Source organism: Dendrobium catenatum, unplaced genomic scaffold (assembly GCF_001605985.2).
Source record: "Dendrobium catenatum unplaced genomic scaffold, ASM160598v2 original_scaffold_75961, whole genome shotgun sequence".
NCBI classification, from domain to species: Eukaryota; Viridiplantae; Streptophyta; class Magnoliopsida; order Asparagales; family Orchidaceae; genus Dendrobium; species Dendrobium catenatum.
The window spans coordinates 76,796-96,895 of NW_021394407.1; positions in this window are offsets into that span (position 1 = coordinate 76,796).

Sequence of the window (20,100 nt, forward strand, 5' to 3'; positions counted from 1 at the left end):
TATTATAGTTTAAATATAAAAGGGTAACTTTTTAATGCATCTTCCTTCATGCCAAAATGACTGGGAGTTTGATGTTTCTTTTAGTATGAGTTCTATTCCCATGATAGACGGGTTGAAGGTAGCTGGGAAGAGAAGGAGGGCAGCCTAGTAGGCCAGCGTAGCCCAAAAATGAACCGCAGGTTTTAGTTTCCTATGCGATATATGTCGGCAGAAAATAATCAGCAGGAAAGCTGTCAGAAAATCTCATTATTGCCAAAAAATTTCTCAATTCCTTTAGAAAACATTATTGGTAATAACAGATTTTCTTAAAATGAATTCTTTAAAACATCTAGTAGTATTAAAATTACGATCCCTTTCATGTGAAGAATTATCTTATATTTATAATTTTAATGAGTGATATCTTGATAATTTTAGACAAAATAAAAAAATACTCTATTTAATGTCTCGTGCAAATTCCAAATATCACTAATCATTCTTTTTGTATTTAAGTGCTTTAAATATATTGTAACTAACTAGTCATTTGTTTGTTGAATTCCTCTCCTCATGATGCTCATTTTGACAGTAAACATGTAATATTCATAGATCGTTTGGTGTTTTAAACAAAGTTTTATCTAACCATATTTCAAGTGTTTGATTTGTAATTATTTTGACCAAATTAGAATATTATGGTATTATTGGGCTTAACTTGACAAAATGTTTGTTTCAACTGCATGCTTGAATAAAATCGAGTTTGGTAAACTTTATTATGTCATGGAATATTCATGGCAGCAGATAATTATAAATTTTAACTTCTTAGCTTTATACGAAGATCCAACACACAATCAAATAAGAGAGATATGGTGTGGTATTCATAAGAGACATAAAGATTTTTATGTTTAAAATCCTAGAAAGGGTAAACACCATAGGGGTTGGCCCAGTTTGGATTAATCCACTATTATTTGTAGTAGATTACAAATGAGTCTCTTCATTAGAAGGATGGCCATGGCTTGATGTAAAAAATATACATCATATAGAGAGTGTTACATGGTGGAAATAGGAAGCATCACTATTAGCTTGTTCATTTGGTAAGAAAGACCATAGGCGACAGGCAGCAGAGGTTAGAAGGACCGTGGTCGGGCAGATGCCAGACGTCAAGTACAAATTTAGCGATGGGTGGAAGTCCAGCATCAGCTAGAAGTTTAACGATCTGGCGATGGATGGAAGTTCAGCATTGAGTAGAAGTCTGACAGATGTTCGGCTATGGATGGAAGTTTGGCACCGGGTAGAAGTCCAGAGAAAGTCAAGCGATGGGCTAAAGTCTAGGGACATAAAAATTCGGTGTCGAGCAAAAGTCTGACAAAAGTCTGATGACGGGCAGAAGTCCTACTATGAGCGAAAGATCGATGCCAGGTAGAAGTCATCCGGAGAAGGGCATAAGTTTGGTAACTGGTGGATGAAAGTTTGTATAGGTTGTTAGACCTAAATCAATTATCCCAAGGCTAACTAAGAGGGGGGGGGGGGGGAATTGGTAATTTAAAAAATCTCTTGAAATGTTAGAAAATTATTCTTATAATTTTTATCACATTAAAAGTTTTATCATACAAAACTTTTCAACCACAAAAATAAAAATGTAGAAAATTAAAAATGTAGCAATTAAAAATAAAAGAACACAGAAATTTGTTGTGATTCAGTTCAACTAGATCTAAGTCTACTCCCTGAAGACTCCCTCTTCAGGTACTACACTCTTACCAAAGTGACTCTCCTTTTTCTCCCACAAAAAGGTAGAGAAGCCTTTACAATTAACCTTTCTTCCACCAATCCCCAATGCGGTAGAGTACCTTCATCCTTTCACACCCTTCAAGTGTTGGCAGAGATCCATCATCCTTTCACACCCTCTTGGTGTCTACATAGAATCATCATCCGTTCATACCCTCCTGGTGTCCGTAGATAATCAGATCTTCTATCGATCAACTTCATAGAAATAACAAAGAGATTTGACACACTTACAAAAAGATTCTCACCTTTGATCAATCTTATGAACCCTTCACAAATTTCACTTGCAAGATCTCCTTCCTCACTCTCAAAACACTCACCCAAAGCACTCTCACACTTACTCTCTAAGAAAATACTAAGAAGGATTCATTGCAATAAGTTTTTAAGGACTTTATATATGAATGACAGGAAAAACCATCCAGAAAACTAAAAAGTTCAATTTTGTTCATCCATTATGGCATAATTCGAGTGAATATTGTGCATATGAATAGTTCAAAAATTGCTCATACAATATTGTATGAATCATTTTTCTGCACTATCAGAGGTCGGTACAAAATATCATTATAAAGTATGATCAGTTCAAAATTAAATAAGATCGTTAGGTACAATACTGTTTGAACCGATTTCATACACTGGTAGTCGTCTATATGAACCCCATATCATATTGTACGAACTATTTTGATCAAATCATGCTTCATTTTTTAAGAAAATGGTTGAGTCCATTTCATACTCTAGAAGTCATATGTACAAACCCAAGTTCGTACAGTATGAATAGTTCAAAAAATTCACTTATTTATATGGCAGAAAAGAAATGCATCAATTTTGTTCTCTATACGTCATCTATACGAACCCAAGTTGGTACAGTATGAATAGTTAAAAAAATTCATACTCTAGACGTCGTATATATGAAGGTAACTTCGTACAGTATGAATAGTACTTAGAAAATTGATTAACTTTTTTCTGGAGGAACGCTTAGACCAAATCATCCAGTACGATCCCAAATCATATAGTACGATTAGTTTAAAAATTTATAATTATTTACATTCCCCTAGTGTGTGTGTGCACGGTTACTGAATTACAATCACACTTCTTGAGGATTAATAAAAGTTTAAAAAGTACAAACTCCAAATACAATAAACTCTAATCTAATCTATCTTGAAGTCTTCAACAGTCTGAAGTATGATTTACCTAAAATGTTAGTACACATAAACCATAAAAGAAATATTTTCAATATATGTTAGGAGAAAATAATAATTAATACAATAATATTTTGGAATCATAAAAAACACATATGTTATGAAAAACATACTAATGAAAACTGAGATGCAACAATCTCCCCCTTTTTTATGATGGCAAAACTAATTATTATTTGAGTTAACATTTAACACAATTTTTCTCCTTACCTCCCCCTAAATAAATGACCCATTAAATAACAAAGGGATTCCATTAAGATCAACAAACAAAACCCTTTAAAAAATACTCGAACAAAACATAAAAACACACACATTCATATTTACATGCATATTTAAAACAACAACACACATTCAAAACAACATACACAAATCATCAAACAACAATCATCAATCAATTAAATAATATTATGACTCCCCCTTTTGACAATAACAAAAAGGGAAGTTTATCTTGAAACGAAATGTTTCTGTAGAAAAGACAAAAGAGTTGAAGAAGTAAAAGATTGTAAACTAATTGCAAATATAAAATTTGCTTCATATACTAAAAAAAAATTTTTCAAAATTTTAAATCAAAGGACAACTAAGATAACAAAAGTCAACCATATTTATTATTCATGCTAGACAAATTAAATAAAAATGATTATTGCAATAATGATGAAATAAAGATTAATGAATTTTGAATTCAATATTGAATATGATTGTTAACTAGATGGATTTGGATTAGGGATTGAATGATAATGGAAAGAACATAATAAAAGCTTTCAATTGGTGAATTTTCTTATCTTTTCAAATATTTATGGCACACTTTGTGCATCTTTCTATTTAGTCTAATTTTGTGCCTCTTTTTATTTTGTGAACCATTACGCATCTTTTCTATTTTTGCATGCTTTGTGCATTTCTCACTTTTTTGTTTAACTTTTTAGGTCTTTCCAATATCAGTAATCTAAATTAAAATTTTACTGATAATAAAAATAAACATATTAAAAAAGAAAATAAAAATAATAACACATCAATCTTGCAATCATTATAGTTTAGATATGTTTGTCTATAAGAACATAAAATTTATCTCCTTATCTAAATCCAATTATAATTTTAATTTTAATTTTTTAAAGATAAGATTTTATAATAAAATTAATTTATAGAGCAAAGTAATTGATTACCTATTTCAACAATCAACTTCAATAGATTTTTCTCTTTAAAGACACAAATATTTCAAGAATTAAGAATTAATACATGTCAAATAAAACATATCACATTTCATTAATATAACAGATCACATACAAACAATTCATTGATACTACACATAGAAGCAACCAACAAACATCATCACCCTAAACACATGAAAATGCCAAACTCAAGAAGAAACATTACAACAATTAATATAAAAATTCATCTGCAACAATAGTATAGAATTGCTTCTAAAAACTTGAGGGGCCCTAATAAGGTGGAGGCGGCTAATTGAACATTAAAAAGTAACTATTCATCATAGCTACATTCGTATTAATAATGTCAAATTGACCTAGAATCCAACCCTTGTCTTTCTGATATCTTGAATCCTACTAATTTAAGTGATTCTCAATTTGATCAAATCATTGATCAAAATGAGTCTCTAATCTATCAAAATGCTGTACCATTTCCTGGTAGAAATTCTAATCGAGTCAAGGTGCAGGTACTGGAGTAGGAACCCCCCGGGCTGGGGAAAAAACCCCCCCCCCCCCCCCCCTCTTCTACATCTAAATCTTCACTTAAACTTTGATCTCTCCAAAAAGTGCTCAAAAAGAGTCATCAGTAAAGTATTTAGGGAGTTCAGTGGGAGGTTTAGGATGAACTAAATAGTACTTATTTTCTAAGATGTAGGCAACTAAATGTCCTAAAGCCACATTTTTATTTTTCTTGTGATGTGGAAGTCCAATTTCATAAAGACTGTAATATAATCCATGATTTATTGAGCTTCATCAAATGGATTTTCAGTCATGATCAAGTAGGTGACATTAAATAAAAGAGGAGTCATGTTAATTCGATCACCAGTTTTGTAATGATAGAAGTTTTCAAAACAAGTTAGATGATACGAGCATTTTGATTCAAAGTGTAAATTCTAGCTAAATGACTCACTTGAGAGACACCTCTAAGAGTTTGATTATTTTTTAACCAATGAAAATTAGCTCTTGAGGTCAAAGTGTGGGCACGAATCCCTTAGGTTCTCAAGTGGAGATAATTGCCTAAATCTACCTTGGTAATTTCTACTCATTATTTCTAACCATAAGAAGTAATTCTAAAGTGTTCCTCATTAACTCTCAAGTTGGCCAATAAGCATTGAAAATACTCTTTACGATAGGCATATATCAGAGTAAAGATGAAAAAAAGTTGATTCGAAGCAAATAAGTGTTGAAACTTGATCACTATGAATTAGGTTGTTAAACCTAAGCTTAGGTCCCAGCGGCTAACCAAGAGGAGGGGTGAATTGGTACTTAAAACTTAATCCCTCTTTTAATTTTAAACCAAAAAATAAATTTTAATGAGTTTAGTAGAAAACATTTTTCAACCACAGTTTTAAAAGTAAAAACACAAAAATAAAAAAGGCAGCGAAAAAATAAAGACACGAGGTTTATAGTGGTTCAGTCAAAACCAGACCTACATCCACTCCCCGGATCCACCCTCCGAGTATTGGACTAATACCAATAGTGACTCTCCTTTTGCAACCACTGCAAGGCGGAGAAGCCTTTACAAACACTCTTTCCACCACTACCCAGTGCGGTAGAGAACCGTCGTCCTTTTATACTATCCCCAGTTTGGCAGAGAACCTTCGTCCTTTTACACTATCCCCAGTGTTGGTAGAGAACCGTCATCCTTTTATACTATCCCCAGTGTTGGTAGAGAATCATCATCCTTTTAAACTCTCCCGGTATAGGCAGAGAACCCTTCGGCTGTTCACACTCTCCAAGTGTGGGTAGAAAACCCTTCGGTTGTTTACACTCTCCAAGTGTTGGCAGAGAATCGGTTGTCCTTGACAGATCTTCTCATAAGAATTCTAGAAGGAAGAGAGAAAAGAGTGAAGTAATCACAAACCAAGAGTAAAGACTCTTACCTTTGAGTACCAAGTGAAACCTTCACGCTCCAATGGCAAGAAATCTCTTTCAAACACTCTCTCACACTCTCTTCTTGACTCTTCTTTCAATAGGCATGAAGATCAGTAGGCAAAAAGATTATGTGGTAGTTTAGTTTGGACTATTTATAAGAAAGACATAAAAAAACCATCCAAAAACTATAAATATTCAAGTCAATACGAATTGGATCGTCCCGTACGATCGTGGATCATCCTGAACGATTTTACTTAAATGCGTTAGAAATGAACCTAATGTATATGGGTATGAAATGACTTCGTACTCATACATCGTTCCGTACGAACTAGGTTTGTCTGGTACGAACGATTATTCCATAGGTCGGTTCCCAAAAATTGCAGAACGCCACTTAATTTTTTAGAGTTGGTTCACTTCATCATGGGACAAATATTGGTTCGTCCGGACAAAATTTTTCCAGAGAGCAAATCATCTTGGGACGATTACACTTCGTCTTGGACAAAATTACTCCAGAAAGCAACTCATCCCGGAACGAATACACTTCATTCTTGAACAAAAATTTTCCAGAGAACATTTCTTCCTTGGACAAAAACACTTCATCCTGGACGATCAGGTCTTAGAAAAATTTTCTTCAATTCCTGTTCGTTCCATTTCTCTTACGAGGAGATAACTAACTTGATCGTCCCGTATGAACTATGTTCGTCCCGTACGATCAGTACAAATTTCTCAAGATCTCCTAAAGTGTGTGTGTGTGTATTCACTCAATAACAGTCACTCCCTCTCAAATTTAATTTAAAGAAAAATACAAGTTTTTAAATACACAAAGTATCTCATGCTGAATTTGATTTGAAGTCTTTGTAGTTTGGAGTTTGATTTTCCTGAAATGTTAGTACACACAAGAGCAATAATAACTCTTCCAAAAAGTGTTAGGAGATAACTATACATAAAATAATAATATTTAAAATAACCAAAACTATACAAGTTACAAGAATGTAAAACTTATAAATAGCAACTCTCTTAACAATCTCCCCCTTTTTGATGATGGCAAAATAATTATTGTTTGTATAATTTTCAAATTCAAAAAATCTCCTAAACTCCCTTTGAATTGATGAACACATGTAAATAAGGAGGCATTTTTAGAAATATACAGATGGGGACGTATACACCAAATATAAAACACAAAACAAAAAATAAAAACAGATCAAACAAAACCAAAAAACATGATACAAATAATTTCTCCCCCTTTTTGACAACAGCAAAAAGTAAAGAAGAACAAGACATGAAATGTAAGTAGACATATAAAAATTATTTGATAATTCAATCTTGAAAGTGATTAAAATATGTTATGTAAATAAAATTAAAATATTAGGCAAATCATATTAATTCATAGAATTTAAGAAGAGATATAACCTTGATAAAAGAAAGAATTTATCAAAAGCATGTGTTAATTTAGACACTAAGATAGAGAAAATCATTGCAAAAAAGATGAATAGAAAATTTGTATATTTCAAATTTCAAAACAGAATATAAATGTACAGTAGATCAATTTGAATAAGAGATTAAAGGATAATGGAAAGAAATAATTACCATATGTGGCGCTTTGCGCATCTTTTTCAAATTATTGGAACATTTTTTGTGCATCATTTTACTTTTGGGCTTATTTTGTGCCTCTTTTTCTAATTGCGAAACATTGCGCATTTCTTTTGATTTTTGTATATTTATATATTTTTTCAAGAGTAATTTTGATTTTTCCAAAATCAATAATAAAAAATTTCAAATTTTTCTAAGTGCATAAATATTTATTAATAAGTGAAATATAAAATTAAAAAACATCATAGTTGCAATAATAATATTATAATTAATGTAATCTAAATAAGAGACATGAACTTGACAATCCTAATTATATCAAGTTATAAGCAAAACTTAAATTAAAAAAATAGATTTTCTAATGAATTTAATTTAGACTTGCACTTCAAAATATAACACTATTATGATCAAAAATCTAATGATTGTCATGAAGGCTAACACACATTTCAATATAATTAAATCCAAAATACGAGAATATATATTGATATCACTATGTAGATATTACAATTTAAGGTCAGGATATCAATACAGAAACAAAACATCTAAAGTAAAGAAAATACAACAAACTTACTTAAAACACATCTAAAACACAAACTATAGAAAATACATAAAATTAAGTGCAACAATCACTGAGAAGGACCCTGATATGGTGGAGGAGGAGGTGCAGCACCAAAGATGTTAAAGTAAGTACTCATCATAAGCACATTGGTACTGATATCACTCATTTAATCCCTCATAAAATTCATGTCATGCTGATACTGAGCGGCCTGCTGCTGAAGATGAGTTTTAATTTAATCTAAGCATTGATCAAAATGAGTCTCTAAGCAATCAAATCTTTGAACCAAATCATGATAATTTGATTCGTTGGCGGGTGCAGGTGCAGCTTCTGGTTCTTCCTCTGTATCACTAATGACATGAGTTTTACTGGGTTCTTCTTTGAAGATTGCTCTAAATGATCCATCGTTGTAGTAGAGCGGTTCTTCAAACTCTTAATGAGGATAAACCAAATTATATTTCTTCTCTAGAATGTAAGAAACAAGATGTCCTAAGGTGATGTTCTTCTTTCTCTTATGCTCTACATGTCTAATTTCAGACATCCCATAAAGATAGTCAAGGATAAGTTAGCCTTCATCTATAGGTTCTTTAGTCATGATCAAGAAGGTATCCATAGAAAGAAGAGGGGTAATGTTGATTCTATCACCAGCTATAGGAATTATAGAAGTTCTAAGGACATGCTAGATGATACGAGCATTACGAACTAGATCGGATACTCTAGCCACATATTCATTCACATTGTTTCCTCTAATCACATTATTAAGTTCATACCATGCATAATCATGAGTGTTGATCAAGTGATGGGCTCTGGTTCCCTCTGTCCTTAAATTCAAAAAGGCTCCTAAGTCAGCCTTGGTGATTTCAACTTTTTGTTTGATGACAAAGGAACATATTATAGAATGGTTAGAATTAAAGGACATGTTGGTGAGGAAGTAGTGGAAGATTTCTTTATTGTAGAGATAGACGAGGATAAGGATAAAACCAAACTGTGTTGAGGCAAATAAGTTCATTGCCTGAAAGGTAAGTTGTTCTTGGATTAGGATTCTTGAGGGTGTGATCTTTGCTGAGGCAAATCTAAGAAAAGATTCCTCATTTTCTTTGGAAAGGAAGTTTTCAGAGGAATTTCTATGTTGTTTCTTTGCTATAAACTTTTGTTTCTTACTTAAACCCGCCATTTAGAAGAATATCTAGAGTATGAAAGAGATTGAAAGTGAAGTTTTGAGTGTGACTGCTGAGTTCAAAAGCCCTTCTATTTATTGAAAACGACACGTTCATACCAGACGAAAAAATTTCGTCCCAAATGAATTTTTCAATTCATCCTGTACGAAAAAATTTCGTATGGACGATCCAATGCGTCAAAATGAAACGGCTTTTTGTAATCAACACAACTTACGAAGCATCCTTTCGTACAGACTTTTGACCAGACTGATCGTACAGACGAACACGTGTTCATCCTTGGACGATCAGAACTTATATCATTTTAATGGCAGTTGAAACCGTCCCCTCCATCGAACCGACATGTGTTCGTCCACATATGTATGAAGTTCATATTAATAACTACCTTATCCATTCAATCGCTTTATTCATTCGTCCCGTCGTTTGAAGAACATTTCATCCCGGACGATCATGACGATCGTACAGACGAAGTGATTATAAAACACTAAAAACTGCACTCAAACGGTTTAAAATATGATAGTTTGTCACACTACACAAATCGTCTCGTACGAAAACATTTCATCCCGCACGATTGTCACTCAAAATTTTCAAATTTTTGTACTCAATCAAAAATTTAAACACAAACACGTGAAAACATAAAACAACGAAAAGAAAACACAAACTCTAAATAAAGAAAATCACACATACAAGTTCATAAACACATAAAAAACACACAAACACATTAACTAGTAAACAAACATTAATGTTGCAAAAACATTTTTATTTAAGCTTTCAAATCAATCACACCAAGCATTGTTCTTAATGCACTAAAAGTATCAAAGGCTAAAGGTTTTATGAAAATGTCTGCAAGTTGATTTTTAGTAGATACATGAGTGAGTTCAATTTCTCCTTTGGATACATGATCCCTTATGAAATGATACCTTATGTCTATATGTTTGGTTCTTGAATGTTGAATAGGATTTTTAGAAATACAAATAGCACTAGTGTTATCATAATAAATTGGAATAGTGCCTATAGTTAATTTTAAATAATTCAATTATTATTTTAACCAAAGTACTTGTGCCACACAACTTCCTAATGCAATGTATTCAGCTTCTGCAGTTGATAGGGCTACCAAATTTTATTTTCTACTGGACCAAGAGACTAGAGAATTTTCAATAAATTGATATGTTTCAGAAGTGCTCTTTCTATCCACTCTACAACCTACAAAGTCAGAATCTGAATAACCAATTATTTCAAATAAAGAGCTAAACTTAGGATACCAGATTCTAAAGTTCTGAGTTCCTAACAGATATCTTAAAATCCTTTTCACTGCTGTCAAATGTGATTCTTTTGGATCTAATTAAAATCTAGCACATAAGCAAACACTAAAAACATGATATCAGGTCAGCTAGCAGTCAAGTAAAGTAAAGATCCAAGTATCCCTCTAAATTTCTTTTGATGAACAGATTTTTCCCTTAGAGTCCTTATCCAACTGAACTGAGGAACTCATTGGTGTACTAACAGGTTTAGCATTATCTATTTCATACTTTTTGAGGATGTCCTTAACATACTTTGACTAACTAAGAAATGTACCTTCCTCAATTTGCATAATGCTAAATCTTAGAAAGTAACTTAAATCTTCCATTAGACTCATCTCAAATTCACTACTCATTGTTGTAGAAAAATCATCACAAAGATTTTTATTTGAAGGTCCAAAAATGATATCATCCACATAAATTTGAACAATGAGTATATCATTTCCACATTTCTTTAAAAAGAGAATTGTATCCACACTTTCTTTTTCGAAAGATCTTTCAAGGAAGAAGGTGCTCAACCTCTCATACCAAGCCCTAGGTGCCTGTTTCAATCTATATAATGTCTTTTTCAACTTAAAAACATGATTTTAGTATTTAGAATTTTCAAAACTTGGTGGTTGTTCTATAAAAACATCTTCTTGAATTACCCCATTTAAAAAGGCACTTTTTACATCCATTTGATATAATTTGAATCCTCTAAGACAGGAAAAAGCTAGCAAAACCCTAATTTCTTCAAGTCAAGCTACAGGGGCAAAAGTCTCCTCAAAATCAATCCCTTTAGTCTGATTATACCCCTTAGCAACTAATCTACCCTTATTTCTAATGACTACTCCTGAGTAATTCATTTTATTTTTGAATAACCACTTAGTTCCAACTATACTATGATTCTTTGGCCTTGTAGTTAATTTCCAAACTTTATTTCTTATAAATTGATTCAACTCTTCTTGCATGGCAAAAATCCAAAATTCATTCGAAAGTGCTTGATCAATATTGGTGCGTTCTATAGTTGAAATGAAAGCTGAATGATTAACTTCTTTGTTTAATCTACGCTTAGTCCTTACGCCCTCACCTAGTTCACATATAATCATTTTCCTTTGGTGATTTTTAGAAAATTTCAAATCTCTTGGCAAAGGATTTTCTATCTCTAAATTTTCTTCCACATTTTCTTCTAAATTTTCATCCAAATTTATCTTATCAATCTTTTGGGAGTTAATCTCAATCTCATATTCTACAATATTTGGCTCTTCCATATTTTCAGATTCATCAAATACAACATGTGTGGTCTCCTCAATTACCAAAGTTCATATAAGATTTTTCAATACTTGAGTACCCAACAAAAATTCATTCGTCAGATTTTGGATCAAATTTTCCTAAGGCAGATTTCCATTATTATGAATGAACTCTTTGCAACCAAAAACTTACAAATGAGACAAATTAGGTGTTCTTCCTTTTAGCAACTCATAGGGTGTTTTATTTAGTTTAGATCTCACATTCACCCTATTCAGAATATGACATGCAGTGCTAACCGCCTCAGCCCAAAAATATTTAAGAAGTGAGTATTCTGTCAACATTGCTCGGGCGGCTTCTATTAATATTCTATTTTTTCTTTCAACTACCACATTTTGCTAAGGGGTTCTAAGTGTAGAAAAATTGTGATCAATATCTTTCTCCTTACAAAATTCTTCAAATTTCTCATTCTCAATTTCTCCTCCATGATCACTTTGTATAGAAATAATTTCACACCCTAGTTTTCTTTGAATCTAAGTGAAAAAGTTTCTAAACTCCTCAAATGATTCACTCTTATTAAATACAAATCTAACCCATATGAATCTTGAGTTATAATCCATAATCAAAAATCCATATACCTTCCCTCATAGACTCACAGTTCCAACTAGTCCAAAAAGATACATATGCAAAATCTCTAAAGGTTTACTAGTTCTAAGATTCTTATCTGATTGAAAAGAGGACTCCACTTGCTTTCCTAATTGATATGCATCACAAAGGTGGTCCTTAGTAAAGTCTAGTTTTGGTATACCTCTCACTAAGTTCTTTTGAGTAATCCTTCTAAGGTTTTTCATGCTAGAATGACAAAGTCTTCTATGCCAAAGCCATGACTCATCAGATACAGTTTTCAAATAAAAAGCAGTAGGAGATTGAATATAATTCAAGTCTAGCATATACACATTATTTACCATTTTACCATTCAAAATATCTTTACCATTTAGACTTAATATGCAGCTAGCATGACAAAGTCTTCTACTAATAACATATTCTCAATGTAAAATTTATTAAAATTTCCAATCATACATGATCCAACCACTTTTCTTATGGTGTTATCTCCAAGTGTAACCTTGCCTCTACTCATGGCTTCCAACGATATGAATTGTGTGGTATCTCCAGTCATATGCTTTGAATATCCACTGTCCAAGTATCATATGCTCTCATGATGTCTTGTTTGAGAGCGACCCTGCAAAATTATCAAACGTTAGACCTGGGAACCCAAACAAGTTTGGGTTCTCCTTTTGGCAATTTATAATCAGATGCATCTATCATATGTCTAGGTTTATGCATCTTAGGTCTCCACACCAAATAAGTTTTCATCTTCAAAGTACAGGTGTGAGCTATATGTCTAAATAATCCACAATTATTACATTTTACTTTTGGAAATGGTTTTCTAAGTCTTCTACCATTCATCTGTCTATTCAAGAATTGCATAAATTTAGGATACAAAATAGGATTAATAAAATCTTCAAGTTTAGGGGGTATCCTATTATCCTCGAAAGCTTTTATCATTAATTTATAAAATGAATTCATATCTTCCAAAATTCAATTTGTATAATTTGATCTATAAATTTTGCTCTCCGATTCATCCTTAAAATTTTTAAAATCTTTTTCAAGTTCAGCATAGGATGATTTTAAATATTCTTATTTTTTATTCAAGTCATCAAACTCATCAAGTAATTTCATGTGGTTGTCATCAATTAAAGCATGATCTTTCCTAAGGATTTTATGTTCCTTTTGTAATTCTTCAAACTCTAAACTTAGACTAGCATGCATTTTCTTCATTTTCCTATATACATCATGCATGTGTTCAGAAACTTCAAAAAGTTCATCATAGTTTAAGTCACAGACCTCTTCTTGATCTGATTGATCAAGATTATCGGCCATTAAGCACATATTAGTGGCTTCCTCTTCCTTCTCAGTCTCTAATGAATCTGAAGCTGAGTCTGCCCAAAAAGCTCTTTGAAACTTCTTCTTGCCCTTCTTTACAATTGGTTTCTTCTCAACTTTCTCCTTTCTAGGAGTGGCTTTGAGTTTTGGGCATTCATTCTTGATATGACCAGGTTTCCTACACTCATAGCAAATCACATCATTTGAAACCTTGGCATTTTTATTAAATTTACCTCTATTCCAATGTCGGCGTCTCTTCTGCTTCCTCTTTAGAAAGCTTCTAAATTATCTAGTCATCAATGCGATGTCGTCTTCATCCCCAGGTTGTGAGTGTTCACTCTCAAACTCTTCCACATTTAGTGCTATATTTTTCTCCCTTCGTGGTTCACATGCATCAATCTTTATTTAACTAACTCCTTACTCGTAAGCAATTAGCAAATCAATAAGATTGTCAATAGAGTAAATGTTTAGATTCTTAGACTCTATAATTGCAGTAATTTTAGCATCATAAGCAGTAGGCAAACAGCAAAGAATTTCATTAACCATTTCAGCATTCGGTAGTTCCCTACCCAGTACATGTAAAGAGGTGATTATTTGTGTAAATCTTGTGTACATATCAGAAATGGATTCATTTGGTTTCATGCGAAATAGTTCATAATCATGCAGCAAGATATTAAGTCTAGATTATTTAACCTCTTTAGTCCCCTCATAAGTTATACAAAGTCTATCCCATATATCTATTCCACTTTTGCAAGTGGAAACCCGCTTGTAGTCTTCTGATTTTAAAGCATAAAAGAAACTATTCAAGCATTTGGCACTTAGTTGTGCTAAGTCATGTACTTCTACTATCCAGTCTGCAAAAGGTGTTTCAACTCTAACTCCGTCAACTAATCTAGTTGGTTTTGTATACCCTTCCTGAAGTAAGTTCTACATATGATAATCAAGTGACTGTAAAAATATAGACATGGGTGTTTTCCAAAAATCAAAAGGTATATTGTCGAATAATAGAGGTTTAATTATAGAGTAACCCTTGGGTGTATTTCGGTTTCCAAATGTAGCCATCTATGTTAATCAAAAAGTAGTCTAAACTTATGATTTTGAAACAAAGCTTTGATATCATTTGTTGAAAATTGATCACTATGAATTAGGTTGTTAAACCTATGCTTATGTCCCAGTGGCTAACCAAGAGGGGGGGTGAATTGGTAATTAAAAAATTAATCCCTCTTTTAAATTTTAAACTGAAAAATAAAATTTAATAAGTTTAGTAGAAAACATTTTTCAACCACAGTTTTAAAAGTAAAAACACAAAAATAAAAAAGGCAGCGGAAAAATAAACACACGAGGTTTATAGTGGTTCGGTCAAAATCAGACCTACATCCACTCCCCGTAGGCACCCTCCGAGTATTGCACTAATACCAATAGTGACTCTCCTTTTGCACCCACAGCATGGCGGAGAAGCCTTTATAAACAATCTTTCCACCATTACCCGGTGCGGAAGAGAACCGTCATCCTTTTACACTATCCCCAGTGTTGGCAGAGAACCTTCATCTTTTTATACTATCCCTGGTGTTGGCAGAGAACCGTCATCCTTTTATACTATCCCTAGTGTTGGCAGAGAACCGTCATCCTTTTACACTCTCCTGGTGTAGACAGAGAACCCTTCGGCTGTTCACACTCTCCAAGTGTGGGCAGAGAACCCTTCGGCTGTTCACACTCTCCAAGTATCGGCAGAGAATCAGATCTCCTTGACAAATCTTCTCACAAGAATTTTAGAAGGAATAGAGAAAAGAGTGAAATAATCACAAACCAAGAGTAAAGACTCTTACCTTTGAGTACCAAGTTAAACCTTCACGCTTAAATGGCAAGAAATCTCCTTTAAACACTCTCTCACACTCTCTACTTGACTCTTCTTTCAATAGGCACGAAGATCAGTAGGCAAAAACATTATGTGGTAGTTTAGTTTGGACTATTTGTAGGAAAGACACAAAAAAATCGTCTACAAATTGCAAATATTCAAATCAATTTTCTTCAATTCCTGTTCGTTCCATTGCTCTTACGAGGAGATAATTGACTTGATCATCCCGTACAAACTATGTTCGTCTTGTACGATCAGTACAAATTTCTCAAGATCTCCTAAAGTGTGTGTGTGTGTGTATTCACTCAATTACAATCACTCCCTCTCAAATTTAATTCAAAGAAAAATACAAGTTTTTAAATACACAAAGTATCTAATGCTGAATTTGATTTGAAGTCTTTGTAGTATGGAGTTTGATTTTTTTGAAATGTTAGTACACACAAGAGCAAAAACAAGTCTTCCAAAAAGTGTTAGGAGATAACTATACATAAAAAAATAATATTTGAAATCATCAAAACTATACAAGTTGCAAGAATGTAAAATGTGCAAATAGCAACTCTCTTAACAATAAGGGCATGACAGAAAAGTGAAGATTACCCTAAATGAGAAGTCTAAAAGGGGTGATTTTGGTAGCATAATACCTAAAATAAGCATCCTCATTCTACTTAGCTAGAAAGTTATCATCCCTATCACTTCTAGAAGAAGAAGCCTTAGAAAAACATGGACGTTTCCTAAAACTTCTCCTTCCTAAGATGAGGGCTCTAGAACATTTTGAAATGGATATGAAAGTGAATGAAAATGATTTCAAAGACCCTTCTATTTAAAGAAAAATAACCTATCATTCCATACAAAACTTTGATCATACGCATGATTTTTAAATCGTATGGAACGAAAAAAAGTTTGCACATATGAACAAAAATGGCCAAAAAATAAAATGAACTTTTGTAAAAAGTCATTTTCGTGGCTTTCTTTCGTACAGGCTTTTTGACCATATGATCGTACAGACGAATAGGTGTTCATCCGAGACGATCAGAATATTAAACATAATTTTAAAGACAGTAAGTTTTTTCCAGCATAGCAACTGACAACTGGATCATACAGATAAAATATGATTTCATACGTACGATCAGCAATAAATAACTTACACAACTAGTAAACTATCCCCACGTGTATAGAAGAAACTATATAAATCATACAGTATAATGATGTTATCGTATAGTATGAACCTTATGAAGAAAAAAAAAGTTTTTCTTTCTCAACTCAGAAACCTATTATATATATAATACAAAATTCATACAAGATGAACAAATTTTGTATAGTACAAAAATAATAATTATAAAATAATACATGACAATAAAAAAATCTTCTCAAAATCAAACACCTTACATCAAATGATATGCTTCCAGTCTAATAAGGAAATAAAAATAAAACACACAAGAACAAAATTACAAAAAATAAATAAATAGAGATAAACTAAGTAGACACATATTTATAACACATCAAGTTTGTAGAATTTTTAATTTAAGCATTAAGATCAATCACACCTAACCTAGTTTCTAAGGTGCTAAAAGTATCAAAGGCCAATGATGTTATGAAAATATCTTTAAGTTGATTTTCCATAGAAATGTGATTCAATTCAATCGCTCCCTTAGCTACATGATCTCTAATGAAGTGGTGTCTTATGTCTGTATGCTTGGCTCTAGAGTATTGAATAGGATTCTTTGAAATGCAAATGGCGCTAGTATTATCCCAAAAAATTAGAATTGTGCCAATTGAAAATCCTAAATCAATTAATTATTATTTCAACTAAAAAACTTGTGCCACATAACTACCTAAGGTGATGTATTATGCGAAGGTAATGTATTTTACTTCAGCATTAGATAGGGATAATAAATTATGTTTTCTACTGGACTAAGAAACTAAAGAGTTTCTTATGAGTTGATATGTTCCAAATGTCCTTTTTTGACCAACCCTATAACCTGCAAAATCTGGATCAGAATATCCAACAATTTTAAATAAAGAGTAGTGCTTAGGATACAAAATCCCTAAATTTTGAGTTCCTAAAATATATCTAAGAATTCTTTTTACTACTATTAAATGTGATTATTTTGGATCAGATTGAAATCTAGCACACAAACAAATATTGTACATTATATCTAGTTTACTAGAAGTCTAGTAAAGCAATGATCTAATTATAGCTCTAAATTTCTATTGATTAATATATTTTCCTTTAGGGTCATATCTAAATGAACTGAGAAACTCATTGGTGTAGTCACTAGCTTAGCATTATTTATTTCATATTTTTTAAGAATGTCCTTAATATATTTTTACTATCTAAGAAATTTTCATTCTTCAATTTATTTTATGCTAAAACTAAGAAAATAAATCAAAACTCCCATTAAACTCATCTCAAATTAACAACTCTATTTTTTAAATCATCATAAAGATTTTTATTTTTAGATCCAAACAACGTATCATCAATATATATTATAAAAATGAGTATATCATCTCCTATCTTTTTTAAAAAGAGAGTGATGTCCACACTTTCTTTTAAAAATGATATCTCTAATAAAAAATTGCTTAACCTCTCATATTAAGTCTTAGGTGTATGTTTGAATCCATACAATACCTTTTTCAATTTAAGCACATAATTAGGGAATTTAAAATTTTCAAAACCTAGAGGTTGCTCAACATAAACATCCTCTTGTATCACCCCATTCAAAAAGAGTATTTTAATATCCATCCGATATAATTTAAAATCTTTAAAAGAGGTAAAGACTAATAAAACTCTAATTGCTTCAAGTCTAGTTACAAGGGCAAAAGTCTCTTCAAAATCAATCCCTTCTATTTAATTATACCCCTTGGCCATCAATCTTATCTTATTTTTAATCATAATTCCTAAATCATTCATTTTATTTTTGAATACCCACTTATTCCCAATAATACTTTGATTATTTAGCCTTTCAATCAATTCCTAAACATCATTTCTTATAAATTGATTTAACTCTACTTACATGGGCAAAATCCAAAATTTATCCGAAAGTGCTTGATTTATATTAACGGATTCAACCATAGATATAAAGGTAGAATTACTCACTTCTTTGCTAACTCCATGCCTAGTCCTTACATCCTCACTAGGTTCACCTAAAATAAATTTCTTATGATGATTCTTAGAAAATTTCTATTCTCTAAGTGTTCTCTTTTTTAATAATATTTTCTTCCATATTTATCTTTTCAATTCCTTGGGAGATTTTTTAAATATGATCCTCTTCCAACCTTGGCTCTTCCAAAATGATAAATTCATTAAACACAACATGTGTGGTCTCCTTAACTATCAAAGTTCTCTTGTTAAAAACTTTATAAGATTTTCTATTATTATAGTGTCCAAGAAAAATTCTTTCATCAAGTCTTGTATCAATTTTTTCTAAAAATGTTTTTTTAATATTATGAATGAACACCTTACATCCAAAAATATGCAATTGTACAAAATTTGATGTTCTCCCCTTAAGAATTTCATAGGTTATCTTATTCAATTTTGATCTAATGTTTACCATATTCAGAACATAACAAGTTGTACTAACAAGTTTAGCCCAAAAATTATTTCAAAAGTGAGTATTTTGCCAACATGGCTCTAGCAACTTTAATTAATATTTTATTCTTTCTTTCTACTACTCCATTCTGCTGAGGGGTCCTAGGTGCTAAAAATTATGATATATTCCTTTTTCTTTATAAAATTCTTCAAAAAATCATACTTCAAACTGACAATATTTTTCTACTAACCCAAGTGAATCTAGGAAAATCATCAATAATCATAAATTCAAACACTTTACCTCCTTAAATTATTGTTCTAACCAGTCCAAAATTATCCATATGAATGATTTCTAATGGTTTGTGAAAGGAGGATTTAACTAGTTTTCCTAGTTGACATGCATTACATAGGTGATCCTTAGTAAAATCTAGTTTTGGTATTCATCTAACTAGTTCTTTTTGGATAATTTTTTAAAAAATTTTCATGCTAGCATAATAAAGTCTCTTATACCACAATCATGATTCATCATTAATTTTTTTTTACACAAAAAGCATTAAGAGATTTAATACAATTCAAATTAAGCATGTATATATTATTTACCCTTTTTTTATGCAATATGTCAATTCTATTTTGGCTTAATATGCAGCTAGTGGAAAATATTTTTACATTATAATCCTTTTCACATAGTTGGATAATACTCAACATATTATATATTAATCCTTCTACCAATAAAATATTCTCAATAAAAAAAAATTGTTTAAGTTTTTTATCATACTTATGCCTACCACTTTCCTAATGATATTATCTCCCAATGTAACCTTGCCTCCATACCTGGCTTATAGCGATATGAATTATGTAGTGTCTCAAGTTATATGATTCGAACATCCGCTATCTAGGTACCAAATTGTCT